The sequence below is a fragment of the Nesoenas mayeri genome, assembly GCF_963082525.1.
Source record: "Nesoenas mayeri genome assembly, chromosome: 2".
In the NCBI taxonomy this organism is placed as follows: Eukaryota; Metazoa; Chordata; class Aves; order Columbiformes; family Columbidae; genus Nesoenas; species Nesoenas mayeri.
The window spans coordinates 96752709-96775060 of record NC_137543.1 but is presented as its reverse complement, the minus strand read 5'-3'; the positions used below and the strand labels follow the sequence as shown (position 1 = coordinate 96775060).

Genomic DNA, 22352 nt, shown 5'->3' with positions numbered 1-22352 from the left:
CCGACCCTGGACCCTCTCCAGCAGTTCCCTGTCCTTCTTGAACTGAGGGGCCCAGAACTGGACACAATATTCCAGATGGGGTCTTACCAGGGCAGAGTAGAGGGGAAGAAGGAGGACCTCTCTCGATCTACTAACCACCCCCCTTCTAATACACCCCAGGATGCCATTGGCCTTCCTGGCCACAAGGGCACAGTGCTGGCTCATGGTCATCCTGTTGTCCACCAGGACCTCCAGGTCCCTTTCCCCTACACTGCTCTCTAATATGTCATTTCCCAACCTATACTAGAACCTGGGCTTGTTCCTGCCCAGATGCAGGACTCTACACTTTCCCTTGTTAAATTTCATTAGGTTATTCCCTGCCCAACTCTCCAGCCTGTCCAGGTCCCGCTGGATGGCAGCACAGCCTTCTGGCGTGTCAGCCACTCCTCCCAGCTTAGTGTCATCAGCAAGCTTGCTGATAGTGCACTCTATTACCTCATCTAAATCGTTAATGAATATATTGAATAATATTGGCCCCAGTACTGACCCCTGAGGCACTCCACTAGGTACTGGCCTGCAACTAGACTCCGCACCATTGACTACCACTCTCTGGCTTCTCTCCTTAAGCCAGTTTGCAACCCACCTCACTACTCTATTGTCTAGACCACACCTCCTCAACTAGCTGTGAGGATGCTGTGGGAGACTGTGTCAAAGGCTTTACTGAAGTCAAGGTAGACCACATCCACCGCTCTGCCATCATCCATCCACCTTGTTACGTTCTCATAAAAGGCTATGAGGTTGGTCAAGCATGACTTGCCCTTGGTAAAGCCATGCTGACTGCCCCTAATAACCCTCTTATCCTTGATGTGCCTTGAGATGGCACAAAGCTTATCAGCTGTTCCATTACTTTCCCAGGGACAGAGGTGAGGCTGACCAGTCTATAATTACCCGGGTCCTCCTTCTTGCCCTTTTTGAAGACTGGAGTGACATTTGCTTTCCTCCAATCCTCGGGCACCTCTCCCGTTTCCCAAGACTTGGCAAAGATGATGGAGAGCAGTCCAGCAATGACTTCAGCCAGCTCCCTCAGATGCATCCCATCTGGACCCATGGATTTATGGATGTCCAGACTATTTAATTGCTCCCTAACCCAGTCCTCATCGACTAAAGCAAACTCCTCCATTGACGTGGCTTCATCCAGGGTCTCAGGGGTACAGGGCTCCCCAGGACAGCCTCTGGCAGAGTAGACAGAGACAAAGAAGGCATTCAGTAATTCTGCCTTCTCTGTATCTTCTGCCACCAGGGCACCCACCCCGTTCATCAGTGGGCCTACATTGCCTCTGGTATTAGTTTTATCTGCTATGTATTTGAAAAAGTTCTTTTTGCTGTCCTTGACGCCTCTCGCCAGCTGTAATTCTAAGGAGGCCTTGGCTATCCTAGCTGCCTTCCTACATCCTCTAACAGCAGCCTTATATTCCTCCCAAGGGGCCAGCCCCTGCTTCCATGACCTGTGAACTCTCCTCTTCTGCTTGAGCATACCCAACAGATCCCTATTCAACCACGCAGGCCTCCTGGCTCCCTTCCTTGACTTCCTACGTGTGGGGATGCTCTGATCATGAGTGTGGATGAAGCAATCACTGAATGCAATCCAGCTCTCTTGGGCCCCTTTTCCTCAAGCAGTCTTGCCCATGGGATTTCCCCCAGCAATTGCTTGAAAAGGCCAAAGTTAGCCCTGCTAAAGTCCAGGCTTGCAATTCTACTTTCTATTCTGTTCCTGCCACACAAGTTGCTGAACTCCACCATCTCGTGGTCACTGCAACCCAGGCAGCCCTCAACCTTTACTGCTTCGACCAGCCCCTCCTTGTTAGTGAGGATGAGATCCAGCAGTGCACCTCTCCTAGTCGGCTCCTCCACCATCTGCATGATGAAGATATCATCAATGCACTGGAGGAACCTCCTGGACTGTGGCTGGCTGGCTGAATGGTCCTTCCACATCAAGATTTGCCCTCTAAGTCTCAGCAAATTTTACAAATCCTTCAGACTTTTTCTGTCTCTCTCCCTCTGTAAATAATAGAAATGCAGTACGGGAGGAAGGGAGAAAAAGTCTTTTTCTGAATGTACAATCACTATGATGTGATCTGCTACAATAACAGCTTTTAACATTAAAAGAAACATGCTCCTAGTGATGCACCTAATAAAAAAACAGGAAAGATTTGGATCAGTTCTAGTGTAACATAGTATCTGCTGAGACTGTGGCTTCCCTAGATGTCAGCTGGGGACCATAGAGGCTGCAGGAAAGTTTGTTGACCGAAAGTGGGAAACTTGGATTTTTTTTCCCAGTTAACTTTTTCTTTCCCCTTTCCTCTTCTTCCCAACCCTGTTTAGGCTCACGACCTTCCAAAAGCTATTGCGGCAGATCGCACACAAGTCCCTGCCGTTGGCTCGAACTCTGTAACACCATCAGGCAGATACGTTATTGGAATATTGTCTTGTGTGCTGCCGAGCCAGGAAGTGACACAAACGCCATGTAAACACGGGCAGTGATGGCTCCTGGTCAGCAGTCACAGGTTGGCCTCAGTAATTGCTGTGAGATTAATCCCACACAGGAGCAACAGTATATGCTTCTGCCTTGTCAGCCTTATGAACAGGGCAAGTGGAGGGGAAAAATGCTCTTCTGTTAACTTCAAGTCACCGTCTATGCTATCTGCAGCAATAATAGATTCTAACATCAAAAAAAACCTCCTCATTATGCATCTGTTAGTAAAACAGAGAAGAATTGCATCAGATCTAGTGTACAATTGTATCTGCCGAGACCGCGGCTTCAGTACAAGTAAGCTGGGAATCTAGAAGCTGCAGGAAACTTTGTTGACCAAAACGGGTAAACTTTGATTTTTTTTTTTCCCCCATTAACCCTTTCCCCCCTTCCTATTTTCCCATCCCTCTTTAGGCTCATAACCTTGTAAAGGCTATTGCAGCAGCTGCCACATTTCTTCTGAAGCATCTAGATGCTGAAATGAGGCAGAGAAATGTGGCCTACTGTCAGAACAGACCTGAGGCTGAGGAGCAAATTAGAGACCTGGAGACAGAAGCTTACGAGGTATGCTTTTTATTCAGAGCCTGGTCTTTGGGATCCCTTCTATCATACCTCTGATGGGGTGAGATTCAAGGGTCTTGTTTGCTTACATGTCCTCTGCTCCTCCTCTCCTTCCCCTCTTGCTGTTTCCTCCGTCACCTCTGTTGTGCCTTTTTGTTGCATTCAGTAATTCGTATCTCTGGCATTTTGTTTCTTCTTCCCAGGTTTGGTCAGGAAATCGTAACAGAGCTTTAGGAAGAAGTACTGGAAGTAAGGCTGGACTGGCAACAAATCCACACTGTGTTTTGGCAAAAAAGGGACACGGTTAGGTTGATTACTCCCCTGTCCTGTAGACGACAGGGACTGATTTGGGGCCAGCACCCCAAAGGCTTCCTTCCAAGGGTGCTGGGCGGGGTTGGGGTGGGCGGGGCTGCACACGCGTGGCTCTGTCACCCCCGTGTCACAATGCCAGCACCCGGCAACGCAGCACTCACAATGCCCCGAGCAGGATCAAAAGGAGCAGCCGGGTCCCGTGTCCAGTGCCAGAGCTGGCCCGGGGACAGTCCCAACACATCCCGGGGGAAGCACTTGAGGAGCTGCTAGAACCACAGGGCAGGGGCTGAGGGAGGAAGAGCTTGCATGAGGCTGCTGGAGGTTCTCCATTGCAAGGTGATCTGCTGCCACCTTCCAAGCTCAGCTCATGGATGGAAATCCTTTTGAGCTGGATAGCAGTGGAGAGACCAAGGGAATTTCTTCTGTGCTTGGAACACCCACTGGTGTCCCACCAGGCACAGGAAGGATTCTTGCCCCTAAGGTCCATCAGCTCAGAGGCATTTGGGCACTCTCGGAAGTCCGGGAGATGGCTCCAGCTCAAGGGAGGATAGCATAGGACAGGCTAGGGCTTGGGCAGGTCCTGGGGGGCGTGAGCAGCCTGTGGGACAAGGAGCCAGGTCTGGCTCACATGCTCAGGGAACAGCCGATCGCCAGCACTGGGGTCAGGAAGGAATTTTTTCCCCCGGGGCAGATTGGCACTAGTCCCCGGGGGTTTTTTGCCTTCCTCTGCAGCATTGAGCATGACCCCTTTGCAGAGCTCCTCTGGGCCCTTTTGGCTCGGTTCCTGCCTGCTGCTCAAGCACCAGGAAGATGGCCTCTCGTGCCCTGCAGCTGGGGGGAGGAAGGCTTTTTTTCCCCCAACGTGGGACAGCAAGCATCTCTGGGGGTTTTTTGCCTTCCTCTGCAGCACTGAGCACGGCCCCTTGCCACGGCTTCTTTGGGCCATTTGGGCTGGGCGCCTGCTGCTCCACCAGGTGGCCCCAAACTTAACTAGAACAGTCTACCTAAACCAGCATAGAACAACTCACCTAAACCAACCTTAAACAACCTAGATAGTCTGCCTTAAAACACTTCACTCAGCCACCAACAACCTAAACAGAACCTTAAACAATCTACAACAAATTACCTAAACCAACCTAAACCAAACAAAAGAAACCAACCTAAACACCCTAAAACAAACCTACCCAAACCAAATGATCTAAAAAATCCTTCCTAAAACAATCTAAAACTACATAAACCAGCATTTCTCAGCCAATCTTAAGCAACCTGTAACCAAACCGACACCAACCAATCTTAAGCTAAAACAACCATTGAACAACCTCAAACAACTTCAAAACAATCTGATAAAGGATAAAACTACCGATAACAACCCATCTAAACCAACCTCAAACATATGAAACCAAATGACATAACCTGACCAAAATGACCTAAAGCAAACAACCCAAAGCTAAACAGAACCACTGAAACCAGCCTACAATCACCAAGCTAAAAACCAATCTAAATCAAGTAAATGTCAACAACGAAGCTAAAACACCCTAAAAAACATCAACAACAAAACTCCAACCACCAGCCACCCTACCCCATGCAGTGTCTCACTTGGATGTGTCTGCACTCGTGGAAGCTTGACTACTCCAGGTTCTCCTACTAATGGACCCTGAGCTTGTTTGGAGGTTCTCGAGCACAGCGCAGCTACCGGATCCCCTTGACCTAGCAATGGTTCGCCTCTAGCGGGAAAGGTCGTCCTCTCTGAGCAAGGGAGGGAAACACGTGGAGCAGGGAAGGAGGAAGGGGACATCTGCTGAGACAGCAGAAACAGCCCAATCCAGCCTGGTGATTAGTGGGGGGACACATGTCCCAGCCAGATTGCAGTCACATCCAAATCATCCAGACACAACCTAAAACCAACAAAACACAATGTCAATCTAACCAAAGCATCTAAAGCACCCTCAACAACCAATCTAAACCACCCCAGCCTGAAGGAATCCATCTTCAAAACATGCAACGTAAATAACACTGCCTAAAACAACCTACCAAAAAGTAACTAAACCAACCTAAACCAAACAACCTGAGCCAACCTCAACAGAAACCCTCCAAGTAGCCTAAACAATCTAAACCAAACCTGCCTAAACCAACCTACCTGAGAACACAGACATCCACCAACCCACCTAAACTGCTTACTGAAAAGAAACAACCTAAAATAACCAACCAACCAACCAACCAACTTAAAATCATCTAAACAAACCTAAACCAAACTACTGAAAACGGCCTCAACTAAAACAGCTTCAGATACGCCACCTAAAACAACCAAGGGAAGACACCTTCAACCAAAAATCACCTAAATTAACCTTAAATAACTGCAACCAACCAACCTTCAAGAACGTCAACCAATCTAGCTTCAAAATCTTCAAACAACCAGCCATCAACAACCTAAAAAGAACCTTCAACAATCTACAGCATACTACCTGAACCAACCTCAAGCAACCTCAAGCAACTAACCAAAACCAAAATACAAACAACCTTCAATGACCTCCAAGAACCCAGCTACAACAACATGAAGCCTCTGAGAAACAACCTACAAACACACAACCAGCCTCAGACAGCACAAAACAACTGAAAACAACAAACCCCAACCAACCTCAACCTACTTAAGCCAAGTGACCAAAAAAACCTCAACCACCAAACAACCAAAACCAAACCTACCAAAAAACCAAAACTAAACCACCTAGTCAACCTGAGCCACCACAAAACACCTCAACAACCTCCAACAGCCTACCCAAATCAAATCACCTCCTCCAAACTACCTAAATACAACTAAACCAACCTCAAACAAACAACCTGAACCAACCTCAACACAAACCCTTCAAGCAACCTCAGTGATGGAAACCAAACCTACCTAGGCCAACCTACCTGAAAACACAGACATCCATGAACCTACCTAAACTGCCTACTGAAAAGAACAGAAGAAAATCAAACCGACCTCAAAGAACCAACCTAAACCACCCAACCTCCAATCATCTAAACAACCTCCATCAAACCACCTACACCAACCTCACACAAACTACTGAAAGCAACCTCCACAAAAACAACTTCACATACCCCACCTAAAACAACCAACAGAAAACAACTTCAACCAAAAATCACCTACATCAAGCTACCTAAACCCACCAGCCTTCAACAACCAGCTTCTCACAACCACCCTCAAAGAACAACCTGCCCCAAACAAACCACCTCCAACCACCTCAACAACCTCAACCAAGCTACCAAACCCAAAAACCTCCCTCCACCAAAACAGCCCCTGCTTGGAAGGCCTCCAGCCTGGCTGCACCATGCGCAGCTGCCACTCGGCAGCTCTCCGTGCAGGCAACACCAGCGCCTGGCAGGGACCAGAGCGCTTCTCGTGCACCCTGCCCAAGAAGCACAGCAGCAAAACAGGTGTGCAAGGCAAAAAGTCTGCTTGTCATCGCTACGTGTCACGTAGCTCTGGAAAATATCCCACGGTACCACAGCCATCATCAACTTCTTCTCCTTCTTCTTCTTTTGGGCATGGTCAGTCCCACGCCTCATTCTCAAGGTTCTCCCTCTTCAGGAACCAGGCAAAGCTTGGCCTCTATTGCTGCTGCTGCTCTCTGCAGCTCTGGGACTTGCCTTTGCCAGCCTGCAAGGGCTGTTTGTTCAAGCTAAACGGAAGAATGCATCAGCCTGCTCCTGGCTACACGTGGGCTTGTGTTAAGGATTATGAGCATTGGCTCTGAAAAAGAGTGAGAAACGGAAATGACATGGAATAACAGAACATGAAAAAACACAAAATGAAGTAAATTAAAAATATAGATAAAATAAAATAAAATAAAATAAAGTAAAATAAAATAAATAAAATAAAATAAAATAAAATAAAATAAAATAAAATAGAAACACTTGTATCCATTGCATTTTATGTACTGGAAAGAGGTTTAGAGTGAAGAGTGAGAGGAGAGAGAGAGAAGAGAAAAAAGGGAAAGGAAAAGGGAAAGGGAAAGGGAAAGGGAAAGGGAAAGGGAAAGGGGAAGGGGAAGGGGAAGGGAAAAGGAAGGGAAGGGGAAGGGGAAGGGGAAGGGGAAGGGGAAGAGGAAGGGGAAGGGGAAGGGGAAGGGAAAGGGGAAGAGAAGAGAAGAGAAGAGAAGAGAAGAGAAGAGAAGAGAAGAGAAGAGAAGAGAAGAGAAGAGAAGAGAAGAGAAGAGAAGAGAAAGAAGAGAAGAAGAGAAGAGAAGAGAAGAGAAGAGAAGAGAAGAGAAGAGAAGAGAAGAGAAGAGAAGAGAGGAGAATTCTGAAAAATATTGCACTATTTAATTTTTTCTCATGAGAATCAACACAGGAAAATTCTAAATTGTTTAAACAAAGAAAGTATTTGCTACAGTTGCACTTGATCAACATCCTGTTCTTTCCAACAAGTGAACAAGTGCAACCAAGTTTCCTTCAGGAGCCGTACGGAAGGAGAGAGTACAGATTCTGCTCTGTATGATAGCAAGCAGGTGAGGGAGCTGCTGCTGATTTGAAAACTATATGGGCTCTGCTGTGTCGATTTTGAACCGAGAGAAGAAAAACAGCCCTTATTGTTTCACTATTTAGGTCCACTTTATCTCATTTGCAAGGTAGATCCATTGCTTGGAGAGACTGTTGAGAATTACCTGGAACTAACACTATTTTAGCACAGAATCTGTTTGTTCCCTGGCCAAAGAGTCGCTATGTCTTGGTTAATAACACTACACGATTTCATCAACATATTTCTGTCTCAAGGGGCCCAGTTCTATGTTATTTTCCAGTAACACATTCCTTCCTAATTCCCATCTGGGACTTAGAGATGAGCGGCATATCATTTCTGCAGTGTCTACTTATCACCCAAGGAAGTCAACAAATCTCTTTTCCATAGCTACAAGGAGTTTTCAAAGATGTGACGGTTCCCTCCAGACATCGACTGATCTTAAAGAAGGAGCAAAATCCAAAAGGATCAATAAATGAGAAAAAGATCTTTGGTATTAGGGAACTGAGATGAACTGGTGCAACTTTCTTCCCTGTTGGTTTGAAAAGAATGCTGTTTGACTGCTGCTCATACTGATAATCCACAAAAGATTTGCTACACTTTTTAGCCAAAGGACTAAGGCAGTGCCATCAGCAACTTCAGAACACACCCTGGAAAAAAAAAAGCAGATACTACAGCTCAAAGTCTGAGGAACCAGCATCAATGACTAATGACAGCTGTAACGTGGAGGGCACAGTAAGCCACAGTTGTAGAAGTTTGTTTATCATTTATCATGGCTCTGTTTTGAATACTGACATTTTCCATTACTTTTATTACAACTGTTATTATGAGATCATGACATCACCTATCATACAAGTGTAACTTTCTTAACTTTGAAATGAAAACTTCTGGACAATACACAAAGTTACACAAGCGAGGGAAGTACACAGGGATTTTACAGGCAACTTGGAACTGGGCTCCTGACTTGCATTTCTGACTTTGAAAGCCTCTCTCCAAATCATTTCCCATCTTTCATGAAGATCCAGCAGCAGTTCTCCCCTGTGCCTCCTGCTTTCCTTTAGTCATCCAAAGCCCACAGAGCTGCACCGCAAGCTGGAAGAACAGTAGGCCAGCCTCATGGCCTCTTTCTGTCACCTAGTTTTTATGTACCATTTCTCACTGAGTACAACACCCAGTGATTCCTCATCACACATGACACTTCAGATAGTACATCCACGCATTATTTTTGCAGCATTGTATTTGCACATATTAGCTGTTGAACCCTCCAGATGATGTCTTGCCTTTCAAGAAGGGTGTAGTACAACTTCTGGGATTCTACAGAAAGTCAATAGGGCAATAGTGAAGAGAAACAAGTGTGTCTAAACATCTAAAAGGTAGCTATGAAGAAAAGCATTTGTGTACATCCACTGCACACAGGACACAGAATGATGAGGCTTAAGTTAAAAACCTGAAAAACGTAGGGTATGTAGCAACCTTTGCAACAGCAGTAATATTAAAGGTTTTTTTTAAAGAACAAATTAGACAAGCATTTGTAAGTAATGATACGGAAAACTGATCATCCTCCTTTGGGATGTGAGCAGCACTGGACTATCTTTCAAGGTTCTTCTTTCCTCATTGCTGCCCCCCTGTGCGTTTCCGTGGTCATCACACAAGCATCATCATATTATCAAGGATTAACAGCATTTGGATGCACAGAAACTGTCTTTAGAGCGATGTCCGCAGACCGTGGAGTCAAGATCTGCTCTTTTTCTCTACCAAGCCTGAAAGCTCTCTTCAGTTTAAGACTGTTTTTAAAATTCTGAGTGAAGTCAAAATTAAATGCACACACTGGAACATGCATAGAATTGTGTTAAAAACAACGCAATGCAATAGTTCTACACTGGCTAGAAATCTTCAAAGCGTTCTGATGACGATCCAACTTATTTCTAGGAAACAAAGTCTTTGGGGCCAAAATCAACACGATGTTCCAATCAAATCTAATTTTTTTTTTAATTTTTTTTTTTAAATTTATGTATTGAAAAATCCTGGAGAAGGCAATCGGGACAGAAATGAAAACCCCTTCAAGGAGTCAGTGGTATAGATTGTCATCACGCAATCTAAACAAATTAGGTTCTGGTTGGACTCAATGATCTTGAGAGTCTCCTCCAACCAAAATGATTCTGTGATTCTACAAGTCAAGAGACAAGCTGGCATTGAGTGGGCAAGAACGCTTGGCAGCAGCCAGCAAGGGGCAACTATCATGGAGGAGGAAAGAGAGGAAAGAAGTGAACCAGATGACAATAAAGGGGAGCATGGGGAGAAAATGTCCCTGCAGCTGCTCTCGAGTGTGCTGTTCCCTCCCTCAAGAGTGCAGCTATGAGCAGGCAAAGTGGCACAGGGCATGTAGGGTGTGAGGGTTCAAAGCCTGCAAAGCTGCTGAGTTTTCATCCAAACACAAACCCTCCTGTCCCGTCCCAACAGAGGGGATGAGCCCTGACTCAACAGATGAGACCAGGTGCAAGTTAGCTCTGGGTTAATTCTGCGCGGTTATGTGAAGTGAATGGCAGACAATCACCTCCGGGGTCCAATTCAATTGTGAGTTTTACTAAAAGAACTTGTTGGGATATTGGTTACAGCAAATGGTGACTTGGCAAAGTATAACAGAACTTATCAACACATTAACAGCGGAAATCCTACTACAAGCGGTATTTTGGCAACCATCAGTATATATGAATATGAAATTTAACCAGAAATTAACAGCAGAGCTTAAAGATGGTGTTATCCTTATATGTTCAAAGGGGAAAGAGAGTGGTAGAGAAGGAAGGAAAGCTAAGGTATAAGGGAGAGAGAAAGAGAGAGTGATATATATATATACATATATCTATATCTATATATATACAGAAGGAGAGACAAAGAAATGAGGGTATAGAAAAAAGGAGAGAAGGAAAGAGCAGAGAGAAAGGAAGAAATAAAAGAGTGAGGGATCAGGTCTTTTAGGGCCCCGCAGTGTGGATGACGGGACTTGTACGATGATGTGTAGCCTTGGTGTTCCACAGCGAGGATGCTGGGGTCAGGAGCGCAGCATCCTCCCATGTCTGGTTCAGAGTGAGGGTCCTCAGGGTGCTGGTATTCTCTTGGTGAGGCCAAGCTGGTATTTCCTTTGGTGAGACTGGACACGCCCTTAGATGAGACTGGTATCACAGTATCACAGCGTGTTCTGGATTGGAAGGGATCTCAAAAGATCATCTAGTCCAATCCCCCTGCTGGAGCAGGAACGCCTAAGTGAGGTTGCACAGGAACATGTCCAGGTGGATCTTGAATGTCTCCAGAGAAGGAGACTCCACAACCCCCCTGGGCAGCCTGTTCCAGTGCTCTGTCACCCTTACTGAGAAGAAGTTTTTTCTCAAATTTAAGTGGAACCTCTTGTGTTCCAGCTTGATCCCATTGCCCCTTGTCCTATCATTGTTTGCCAACGAGAAGAGCCTGGCTCCATCCTCATGGCACTCACCCTTTATATATTTATAAACATTAATAAGGTCACCCCTCAGTCTCCTCTTCTCCAAACTAAAGAGACCCAGCTCCCTCAGCCTTTCCTCATAAGGGAGGTGCTCCACTCCCTTAATCATCTTCGTTGCCCGACCCTGGACCCTCTCCAGCAGTTCCTTGTCCTTCTTGAACTGAGGGGCCCAGAACTGGACACAATATTCCAGATGGGGTCTCACCAGGGCAGAGTCGAGAGGAAGGAGGACCTCTCTTGATCTACTAACCACCCCCCTTCTAATACATCCCAGGATGCCATTGGCCTTCCTGGCCACAAGGGCACAGTGCTGGCTCATGGTCATCCTGTTGTCCACCAGGATCCCCAGGTCCCTTTCCCCTACACTGCTCTCTAATATGTCATTTCCCAACCAATACTGGAACCTGGGGTTGTTCCTGCCCAGATGCAGGACTCTACACTTTTCCTTGTTAAATTTCATTAGGTTATTCCCCGCCCAACTCTCCAGCCTGTCTAGGTCTCGCTGGATGGCAGCACAGCCTTCTGGCATGTCAGCCACTCCTCCCAGCTTAGTGTCATCAGCTAACTTGCTGATAGTACACTCTATTCCCTCGTCTAAGTCATAAATGAATATATTGAATAATACTGGCCCCAGTACTGACCCCTGAGGCACTCCACTAGATACTGGCCTCCAACTAGACTCCGCACCATTGACTACCACTCTCTGGCTTCTCTCCTTAAGCCAGTTTGTAACCCACCTCACTACTCTATTGTCTAGACCACACCTCCTCAACTTAGCAACTAGGATGCTGTGGGAGACTGTGTCAAAGGCTTTACTGAAGTCAAGGTAGACCACATCCACGGCTCTGCCATCATCCATCCACCTTGTAACATTCTCATAAAAGGCTATGAGGTTGGTCAAGCATGACTTACCCTTGGTAAAGCCATGCTGACTGCCCCTGATAACCTTCTTATCCTTGATATGCCTTGAGATAGCACCAAGGATAAGTTGTTCCATTACTTTCCCAGGGACAGAGGTGAGGCTGACCGGTCTATAGTTACCCGGGTCCTCCTTCTTGCCCTTTTTGAAGATTGGAGTGACATTTGCTTTCCTCCAATCCTCGGGCACCTCTCCCGTTTCCCAAGACTTGGCAAAGATGATGGAGAGCGGTCCAGCAATGACCTCAGCCAGCTCCCTCAGCACCCGCGGATGTATCCCGTCTGGACCCATGGATTTATGGATGTCCAGTCTATTTAATTACTCCTTAACCCAGTCCTCATCAACTAAAGCAAGCTCCTCCATTGACCTGGCTTCATCTGGGGTCTCAGGGGTACAGGGCTCCCCAGGACAGCCTCCGGCAGAGTAGACAGAGACAAAGAAGGCATTCAGTAATTCTGCCTTCTCTGTATCTTCCGCCACCAGGGCACCCACCCCATTCCTCAGTGGGCCTACATTGCCTCTGGTATTAGTTTTATCCGCTATGTATTTGAAAAAGTTCTTTTTGCTGTCCTTGACGCCTCTCGCCAGCTGTAATTCTAAGGAGGCCTTGGCTATCCTAGCTGCCTTCCTACATCCTCTAACAGCAGCCTTATATTCTTCCCAAGTGGCCAGCCCCTGCTTCCATGACCTGTGAACTCTCCTCTTCTGCTTGAGCATACCCAACAGATCCCTATTCAAACACGCAGGCCTCCTGGCTCCCTTCCTTGACTTCCTACGTGTGGGGATGCTCTGATCATGAGTGTGGATGAAGCAATCACTGAATGCAATCCAGCTCTCTTGGGCTCCTTTTCCTTCAAGCAGTCTTGCCCATGGGATTTCCCCCAGCAATTGCTTGAAAAGGCCAAAGTTAGCCCTGCTAAAGTCCAGGGTTGCAATTCTACTTGCTATTCTGTTTCTGCCACACAAGATGCTGAACTCCACCATCTCGTGGTCACTGCAAGCCAGGCAGCCCTCAACCTTTACTGCTTCGAACAGACCCTCCTTGTTAGTGAGGATGAGATCCAGCAGTGACTGGTAAACGTAAATAACACTGCCTAAAACAACCTACCAAAAAGTAACTAAACCAACCTAAACCAAACAACCTGAGCCAACCTCAACAGAAACTCTCCAAGCAACCTAAACAATCTAAACCAAACCTGCCTAAACCAACCTACCTGAGAACACAGACACCCACCAACCCACCTAAACTGCCTACTGAAAAGAAACAACCTAAAATAACCAACCAACCAACCAATCAACTTAAAATCATCTAAACAAACCTAAACCAAACTACTGAAAACGGCCTCAACGAAAACAGCTTCAGATACGTCACCTAAAACAACCAAGGGAAGACACCTTCAACCAAAAATCACCTAAATTAACCTTAAATAACTGCAAACAATCAACCTTCAAGAACGTCAACCAATCTAGCTTCAAAATCTTCAAACAACCAGCCATCAACAACCTAAAAAGAACCTTCAACAATCTACAGCATACTACCTGAACCAACCTCAAGCAACCTCAAGCAACTAACCAAAACCAAAATACAAACAACCTTCAATGACCTCCAAGAACCCAGCTACAACAACATGAAGCCTCTGAGAAACAACCTACAAACACACAACCAGCCTCAGACAGCACAAAACAACTGAAAACAACAAACCCCAAACAACCTCAACCTACTTAAGCCAAGTGATCAAAAAAACCTCAACCACCAAACAACCAAAACCAAATCTACCAAAAAACCCAGACTAAACCTCCTAGTCAACCTGAGCCACCACAAAACACCTCAACAACCTCCAACAGCCTACCCAAATCAAATCACCTCCTCCAAACTACCTAAATACAACTAAACCAACCTCAAACAAACAACCTGAACCAACCTCAACACAAACCCTTCAGGCAACCTCAATGATGGAAACCAAACCTACCTAGGCCAACCTACCTGAAAACACAGACATCCATGAACCTACCTAAACTGCCTACTGAAAAGAACAGAAGAAAATCAAACCAACCTCAAAGAAGCAACCTAAACCACCCAACCTCCAATCATCTAAACAACCTCCATCAAACCACCTACACCAACCTCACACAAACTACTGAAAGCAACCTCCACAAAAACAACTTCACATACCCCACCTAAAACAACCAACAGAAAACAACTTCAACCAAAAATCACCTACATCAAGCTACCTAAACCCACCAGCCTTCAACAACCAGCTTCTCACAACCACCCTCAAAGAACAACCTGCCCCAAACAAACCACCTCCAACCACCTCAACAACCTCAACCAAGCTACCAAACCCAAAAACCTCCCTCCACCAAAACAGCCCCTGCTTGGAAGGCCTCCAGCCTGGCTGCACCATGCGCAGCTGCCACTCGGCAGCTCTCCGTGCAGGCAACACCAGCGCCTGGCAGGGACCAGAGCGCTTCTCGTGCACCCTGCCCAAGAAGCACAGCAGCAAAACAGGTGTGCAAGGCAAAAAGTCTGCTTGTCATCGCTACGTGTCACGTAGCTCTGGAAAACATCCCACGGTACCACAGCCATCATCAGCTTCTTCTCCTCCTTCTTCTTTTGGGCATGGTCAGTCCCGCGCCTCATTCTCAAGGCTCTCCCTCTTCAGGAACCAGGCAAAGCTTGGCCTCTATTGCTGCTGCTGCTCTCTGCAGCTCTGGGACTTGCCTTTGCCAGCCTGCAAGGGCTGTTTGTTCAAGCTAAACGGAGGAATGCATCAGCCTGCTCCTGGCTACACGTGGGCTTGTGTTAAGGATTGTGAGCATTGGCTCTGAAAAAGAGTGAGAAACGGAAAAGACATGGAATAACAGAACATGAAAAAACTCAAAATGAAGTAAATGAAAAATATAGATAAAATAAAATAAAACAAAATAAAATAAAATAAAGTAAATTAAAATAAAAATAAAAAAAATAAAATAAAATAAAATAAAATAAAATAAAATAAAATAGAAAAACTTGTATCCATTGCATTTTATGTACTGGAAAGAGGTTTTGAGGGAAGAGTGAGAGGAGAGAGAGAGAAGAGAAAAAAGGGAAAGGGAAAGGGAAAGGGAAAGGGGAAAAGGAAGGGGAAGGGGAAGGGGAAGGGGAAGGGGAAGGGAAGGGGAAGGGGAAGGGGAAGGGGAAGAGGAAAGGGAAGGGAAAGGGGAAAGGGAAAGGGCAGGGGAAGGGGAAGGGGAAGGGAAAGGGGAAGGGTAGGGGAAGGGCAAAGGGAAGGGGAAAGGGAAGGGGAGAGAAGAGAAGAGAAGAGAAGAGAAGAGAAGAGAAGAGAAGAGAAGAGAAGAGAATTCTGAAAAATATTACACTATTTAATTTTTTCTCATGAGAATCAACACAGGAAAATTCTAAATTGTTTAAACAAAGAAAGTGTTTGCTACAGTTGCACTTGATCAACATCCTGTTCTTTCCAACAAGTGAACAAGTGCAACCAAGTTTCCTTCAGGAGCCGTACGGAAGGAGAGAGTACAGATTCTGCTCTGTATGATAGCAAGCAGGTGAGGGAGCTGCTGCTGATTTGAAAACTATATGGGCTCTGCTGTGTCGGTTTTGAACCGGGGGAAGAAAAACAGCCCTTATTGTTTCACTATTTAGGTCCACTTTAACTCATTTGCAAGGTAGATCCATTGCTTGGAGAGACTGTTGAGAATTACCTGGAACTAACACTATTTTAGCATAGGATCTGTTTGTTCCTTGGCCAAAGAGTCGCTATGTCTTGGTTAATAACACTACACGATTTCATCAACATATTTCTGTCTCAAGGGGCCCAGTTCTATGTTATTTTCCAGTAACACATTCCTTCCTAATTCCCATCTGGGACTTAGAGATGAGCGGCATATCATTTCTGCAGTGTCTACTTATCACCCAAGGAAGTCAACAAATCTCTTTTCCATAGCTACAAGGAGTTTTCAAAGATGTGACGGTTCCCTCCAGACATCGACTGATCTTAAAGAAGGAGCAAAATCCAAAAGGATCAATAAATGTGGAAAAGATCTTTGGTATTAGGGAACTGAGATGAACTGGTGCAACTTTCTTCCCTAGTGGTTTGAAAAGAATGCTGTTTGACTGCTGCTCATACTGATAATCCACAAAATATTTGCTACACTTTTTAGCCAAAGGACTAAGGCAGTGCCATCAGTAACCTCAGAACACACCCTGGAAAAAAAAGCAGATACTACAGCTCAAAGTCTGAGGAACCAGCATCAATGACTAATGACAGCTGTAACGTGGAGGGCACAGTAAGCCACAGTTGTAGAAGTTTGTTGATCATTTATCACGGCTCTGTTTTGAATACTGACATTTTCCATTACTTTTATTACAACTGTTATTATGAGATCATGACATCACCTATCATACAAGTGTAACTTTCTTAACTTTGCAATGAAAACTTCTGGACAATACACAAAGTTACACAAGCGAGGGAAGTACACAGGCAACTTGGAACTGGGCTCCTGACTTGCATTTCTGACTGTGAAAACCTCTCTCCAAATCATTTCCCATCTTTCATTAAGATCCAGCAGCAGTTCTCCCCTGTGCCTCCTGCTTTCCTTTAGTCATCCAAAGCCCATAGAGCTGCACCGCAAGCTGGAAGAACAGTCGGCCAGCCTCATGGCCTCTTTCTGTCACCTAGTTTTTATGTACCATTTCTCACTGATTACAACACCCAGTGATTCCTCATCACACATGACACTTCAGATAGTACATCCACGCATTATTTTTGCAGCATTGTATTTGCACATATTAGCTGTTGAACCCTCCAGATGATGTCTTGCCTTTCAAGAAGGGTGTAGTACAACTTCTGGGATTCTACAGAAAGTCAATAGGGCAATAGTGAAGAGAAACAAGTGTGTCTAAACATCTAAAAGGTAGCTATGAAGAAAAGCATTTGTGTACATCCACTGCACACAGGACACAGAATAATGAGGCTTAAGTTAAAAACCTGAAAAACGTAGGGTATGTAGCAACCTTTGCAACAGCAGTAATATTAAAGGTTTTTTTTAAAGAACAAATTAGACAAGCATTTGTAAGGAGTGATACGGAAAACTGATCCTCCTCCTTTGGGATGTGAGCAGCACTAGACTACCTTTCAAGGTTCTTCTTTCCTCATTGCTGCCCCCCTGTGCGTTTCCGTGGTCATCACACAAGCATCATCATATTATCAAGGATTAACAGCATTTGGATGCACAGAAACTGTCTTTAGAGCGATGTCCGCAGACCGTGGAGTCAAGATCTGCTCTTTTTCTCTACCAAGCCTGAAAGCTCTCTTCAGTTTAAGACTGTTTTTAAAATTCTGAGTGAAGTCAAAATTAAATGCACACACTGGAACATGCATAGAATTGTGTTAAAAAAAACGCAATGCAATAGTTCTACACTGGCTAGAAATCTTCAAGGCGTTCTGATGACGACCCAACTTATTTCTAGGAAACAAAGTCTTTGGGCCCAAAATCAACACGATGTTCCAATCAAATCTAATTTTTTTTTTAATTTTTTTTTTTAAATTTATGTATTGAAAAATCCTGGAGAAGGCAATTGGGACAGAAATGAAAACCCCTTCAGGGAGTTAGTGGTATAAATTGTCATCACGCAATCTAAACAAATTAGGTTCTGGTTGGACTCAATGATCTTGAGGGTCTCCTCCAACCAAAATGATTCTGTGATTCTACAAGTCAAGAGACAAGCTGACATTGAGTGGGCAAGAACGCTTGGCAGCAGCCAGCAAGGGGCAACTATCATGGAGGAGGAAAGAGAGGAAGGAAGTGAACCAGATGACAATAAAGGGGAGCATGGGGAGAAAATGTCCCTGCAGCTGCTCTCGAGTGTGCTGTTCCCTCCCTCAAGAGTGCAGCTATGAGCAGGCAAAGTGGCACAGGGCATGTAGGGTGTGAGGGTTCAAAGCCTGCAAAGCTGCTGAGGTTTCATCCAAACACAAACCCTCCTGTCCCGTCCCAACAGAGGGGATGAGCCCTGACTCAACAGATGAGACCAGGTGCAAGTTAGCTCTGGGTTAATTCTGCGCGGTTATGTGAAGTGAATGGCAGACCATCACCTCCGGGGTCCAATTCAATCGTGAGTTTTACTAAAAGAACTTGTTGGGATATTGGTTACAGCAAATGGTGACTTGGCAAAGTATAACAGAACTTATCAACACATTAACAGCGAAAATCCTACTACAAGCGGTATTTTGGCAACCATCAGTATATATGAATATGAAATTTAACCAGAAATTAACAGCAGAGCTTAAAGATGGTGTTATCCTTATATGTTCAAAAGGGAAAGAGAGTGGTAGAGAAGGAAGGAAAGCTAAGGTATAAGGGAGAGAGAAAGAGAGAGTGATATATATATATACATATATCTATATCTATATATATATACGGAAGGAGAGACAAAGAAATGAGGGTATAGAAAAAAGGAGAGAAGGAAAGAGCAGAGAGAAAGGAAGAAAGAAAAGAGTGAGGGATCAGGTGTTTTATGGCCCCCGCAGTGTGGATGACGGGACTTGTACGATGATGTGTAGCCTTGGTGTTCCACAGCGAGGATGCTGGGGTCAGGAGCGCAGCATCCTCCCATGTCTGGTTCAGAGTGAGGGTCCTCAGGGTGCTGGTATTCTCTTGGTGAGGCCAAGCTGGTATTTCCTTTGGTGAGACTGGACACGCCCTTAGATGAGACTGGTATTCCCTTCCATGCTGTTTTAGGGTGAGCTTTTTATAGCTTCCAGAGTAGAGGAAAGTCAGAGCGGGGGGCAGAAGTGGTGATTGCGAAAGAGGGATGAAATAAATAACTTACGCTTTTTCTATGGATAAGCAACGTTTAATCCAATTCCTTGTATTCCTTAAACACGTGTTCATTAGAGCATAAGCAAAACAGCACTGGGTGCGCTGGGGATTCGCTCTGCCCAACACGCACACCTTTAAACAATAAGAAGTGTGCTTAAATACAGTAAGGTATTACATATTCATAATGACCGCAGGAACGCCTATACATATTCATAACCTTTCCCCGCTTCTGATTAAAATGGGTCTCAGATAACCATTTCCATAGACGCTCCCCTGTTGCGCCTGCGCAGTGCCACTTGGTGAATTTGAGGAGGGGTCTTTGGGGGTCTTTGCATGAAGGCTCCTTCAGCTTCACCACAGCGAACTTTTTACCTTTGGCTCATTCTGTTGAATTGACTTGGACCCAAGATGCCAAGTTGAATGAAACCAGACTGGCGTCCCCTTTTGCTGTAAATCTTCGTTATCTTGTCTCCTCAAGTTTACAGCTAGGTGCAGTAAAACTTCTTATCTTGGCATTCAATGGGCTTCTGTTCTTCTTAACATAAAGCTCTAAACTAAGCATTTATTGTGTGGCTATGCCTTAAAGTGTTAGTTAGTTCGTTAGTAGGCACCCATTATATGTTTAGTTACCCCTTAAAATGTTAGTTCCCTCTGTCAATATAACTTCATAAGCAAGTTTCATAACTTTTTACATAGAACTTAACCACCTTTTTCCAGGTTCAGAGACTGTGCCTCATTTGGTTATATCTGTAAACATTAAACATCTTAGCACGAATCACAACTGCATTTTTCACAATTCCCCCGTTTTCTTTTTATCCTATTGATTTGTGCTTTGGCCTCAAAGTTAGCTAGCACTTGCCTAGCAGCGGCTAGGTCCAGTTTCATGTTATCTTTTAAAATCATCAATTTATACCCTGTTCCTTTTGTTGCCATTTCAGGATCTATAGGCATGGCTGAGATTTGCATGCCTTGAACTACTGAATGTATTAACCGAATAAAGCACGCGATCATACATGGTACAAACAGTAAACCCAGAAATGCGCATACTATCATGAACCCTATTTTCTTCCACCAGGCTCCCCCGAATAAGTTATCCCACCAATGGCTAGTAAGTATAAAATTCCATCTCTGTACTGGTACATGTGCAACTCGTTTTCTCTCCTCTGCTGTTTTCATTATAGCTTCCCCATTATCATCTATTTCCAAACAACACTCAGAAGTATTCCATTTCCCACAGACGCCCCACTCTTCAGCTAAAAGATAATCTAAGGCTACCCGATTTTGGTACACTGCAGCCCTGGTCTGAGATAATTGTCTTGCTATAAGATTCAGTGCCTCAGCTGTCCGGTTGCTTATTATTTCAACCACTGCTTGCAAAGGGATAATTTGGTTTAGCATATATATTGGGGTACGGTATCCCCAGCTTCCATCTTGGGCCCAGGTGGCTGGATCATAGTATTCAATTATCCTTTTTGCAGGCCATTCATCGTCTTTCCAAGTTTGCGTTCCTCCTATGGGAACATTTATTAAACCCCTCTTCTCTCTGTTTAAAGTTTCGTACAGAGGTTTCCCCAGATGATTCCCTTTTTTCATTTGGTAAAAGGAAAAATGCTGGTTGAGTTATCCCTATTGTACAAGACCCTCTCCATTTAGGCATTAACTCATTATAAGCTCGATTCCCACATATCCAAAAGAATCCATTGGGAGCTTTCCATGGTTTGTTTACATCGGTAGAGCCAGGATTCTGCCAATATCTCCTTAAATCCCCAATTTCCTCAAAAGGATTTGCTTTACTTCGATTCTTCCAGCATATCATTTCATTTCCCAGGCTACAATTTTGAGACCAATATCCATTAGGTGGACCTGGCCACCAAGTGGGAAGAATAGAGGTATTTGATGAATTTACTCCTAACACTAACTTACAAGGGGTTTGCCCAACCTATTCAGTAAAACCCAGTTTACCATCATCCCTTGATATGCATACCTGCCCTATTATTAAGTGACTTAATACCCATCCTTCTGGTCTTTTTTCCCGAGTTACATGAGTCCTGTTCCATACCAGTAATCCTTCTGGGCTTACACTCTCTCCTCTCCAAGGCCACTGTTCTGCCATTCGAGACCCCCCACATATCCAGCATGATGTGACATTTAATTCCCGGGCTATCTTTTCCATAAGATCTATAAACAGGTTTTTCCCTACTGTTGGTAATTGTAATCCCTTGTCTTTTTTCCTTACTTCTTCACACCAATCACTATTTTTCAGTACCAATTTCTGTTTCTCTTGCCTCCTTTTCAATTCCTGAGTGGCATTCTTAACTAACTCCTCCTTATACTGATCTTGCACTCTCCCTCCATCTGAATAGCCCTACATACCAGCTTGTGTAAAACAGATATTCTGTTCTCCCCTAGGGCAGGAGACAAAGCCTACACCGAGTCCACCTTTCCCTAGGTTTGTTGCTACCCCTAACTTCTGCCCTCGGATTTCACATTTTTCCAATTTTGTTCTGTCATAACACCCAGAATTAACATGAGTGTGATAACTGAGAACATATTGTGTCAGTCGTCCTATTCTCACGCGCTCATAGCATTTGGTACAGGGGTTGGCCAGGCTAAGTTGGGAACAATAAGTCACCGCTCCTAGTAAGAGGATCAGGTCCAGGTTTCTAGATCCTCTGCCTCTCTGGCCTACCAGGTTGCAGCTGGCAGCCGAGTTCGTCGTCTTCTCGGCAGCAAGGGTAGCGTCCCCGCCTTCCTGGTTTTGCCGTTAGGTGGTGACTTTTTATCGTATTCCAAACTCTTGGCCTCCACTCCCCAGGAGCAACAGGACAACATGGAACTCTATTCTTCCTATCACTGGTGGACTCTCTAAGTTACCACCCACACCTTTAGTAAGTACCTCCCATCATTCTTCATTTTTTTTTTTTTTTTTTTTTTTTTTTTTTTTAATATTCCTCCAGTGGCTGCTAGAATTCTCAATCTAGCTTTGGTTTCCTTATCTCCTCTTCTTAAATGTTTATTATACAATCCTGTTAGCAAGTTCCCTTCATGGATATGCTTATATCATAGTTCATTATGACCTAAACACCAAATAAAAATAAGAGAATTACATATATGACTTAGTTCAACATGCTTAACTATTAAACCATTCTTATTTTCATTTATACTGGACATTCATAACCTTTCCCTGCTTCTGATTAAAATGAGTCTCAGATAACCG

The 22352-nt window shown here is 44.8% G+C and overlaps 2 long non-coding RNA genes across 2 annotated transcripts in view; one reads left to right on the top strand and one right to left on the bottom strand.

Moving 5' to 3' along the window:
- LOC308037397 overlaps positions 1-7285 on the top strand; it is a 90696-nt gene extending 83411 nt beyond the window's left edge. The window contains exon 2 of the long non-coding RNA XR_013921795.1: positions 7237-7285. This is a non-coding gene — a long non-coding RNA (uncharacterized lncRNA). The remainder of the gene's footprint in view (positions 1-7236) is intronic.
- The window catches only part of LOC308037395, a 293259-nt gene that overhangs the window by 27813 nt on the left and 243094 nt on the right, over positions 1-22352 (bottom strand). The gene's annotated exons all lie outside the window — the stretch shown is intronic.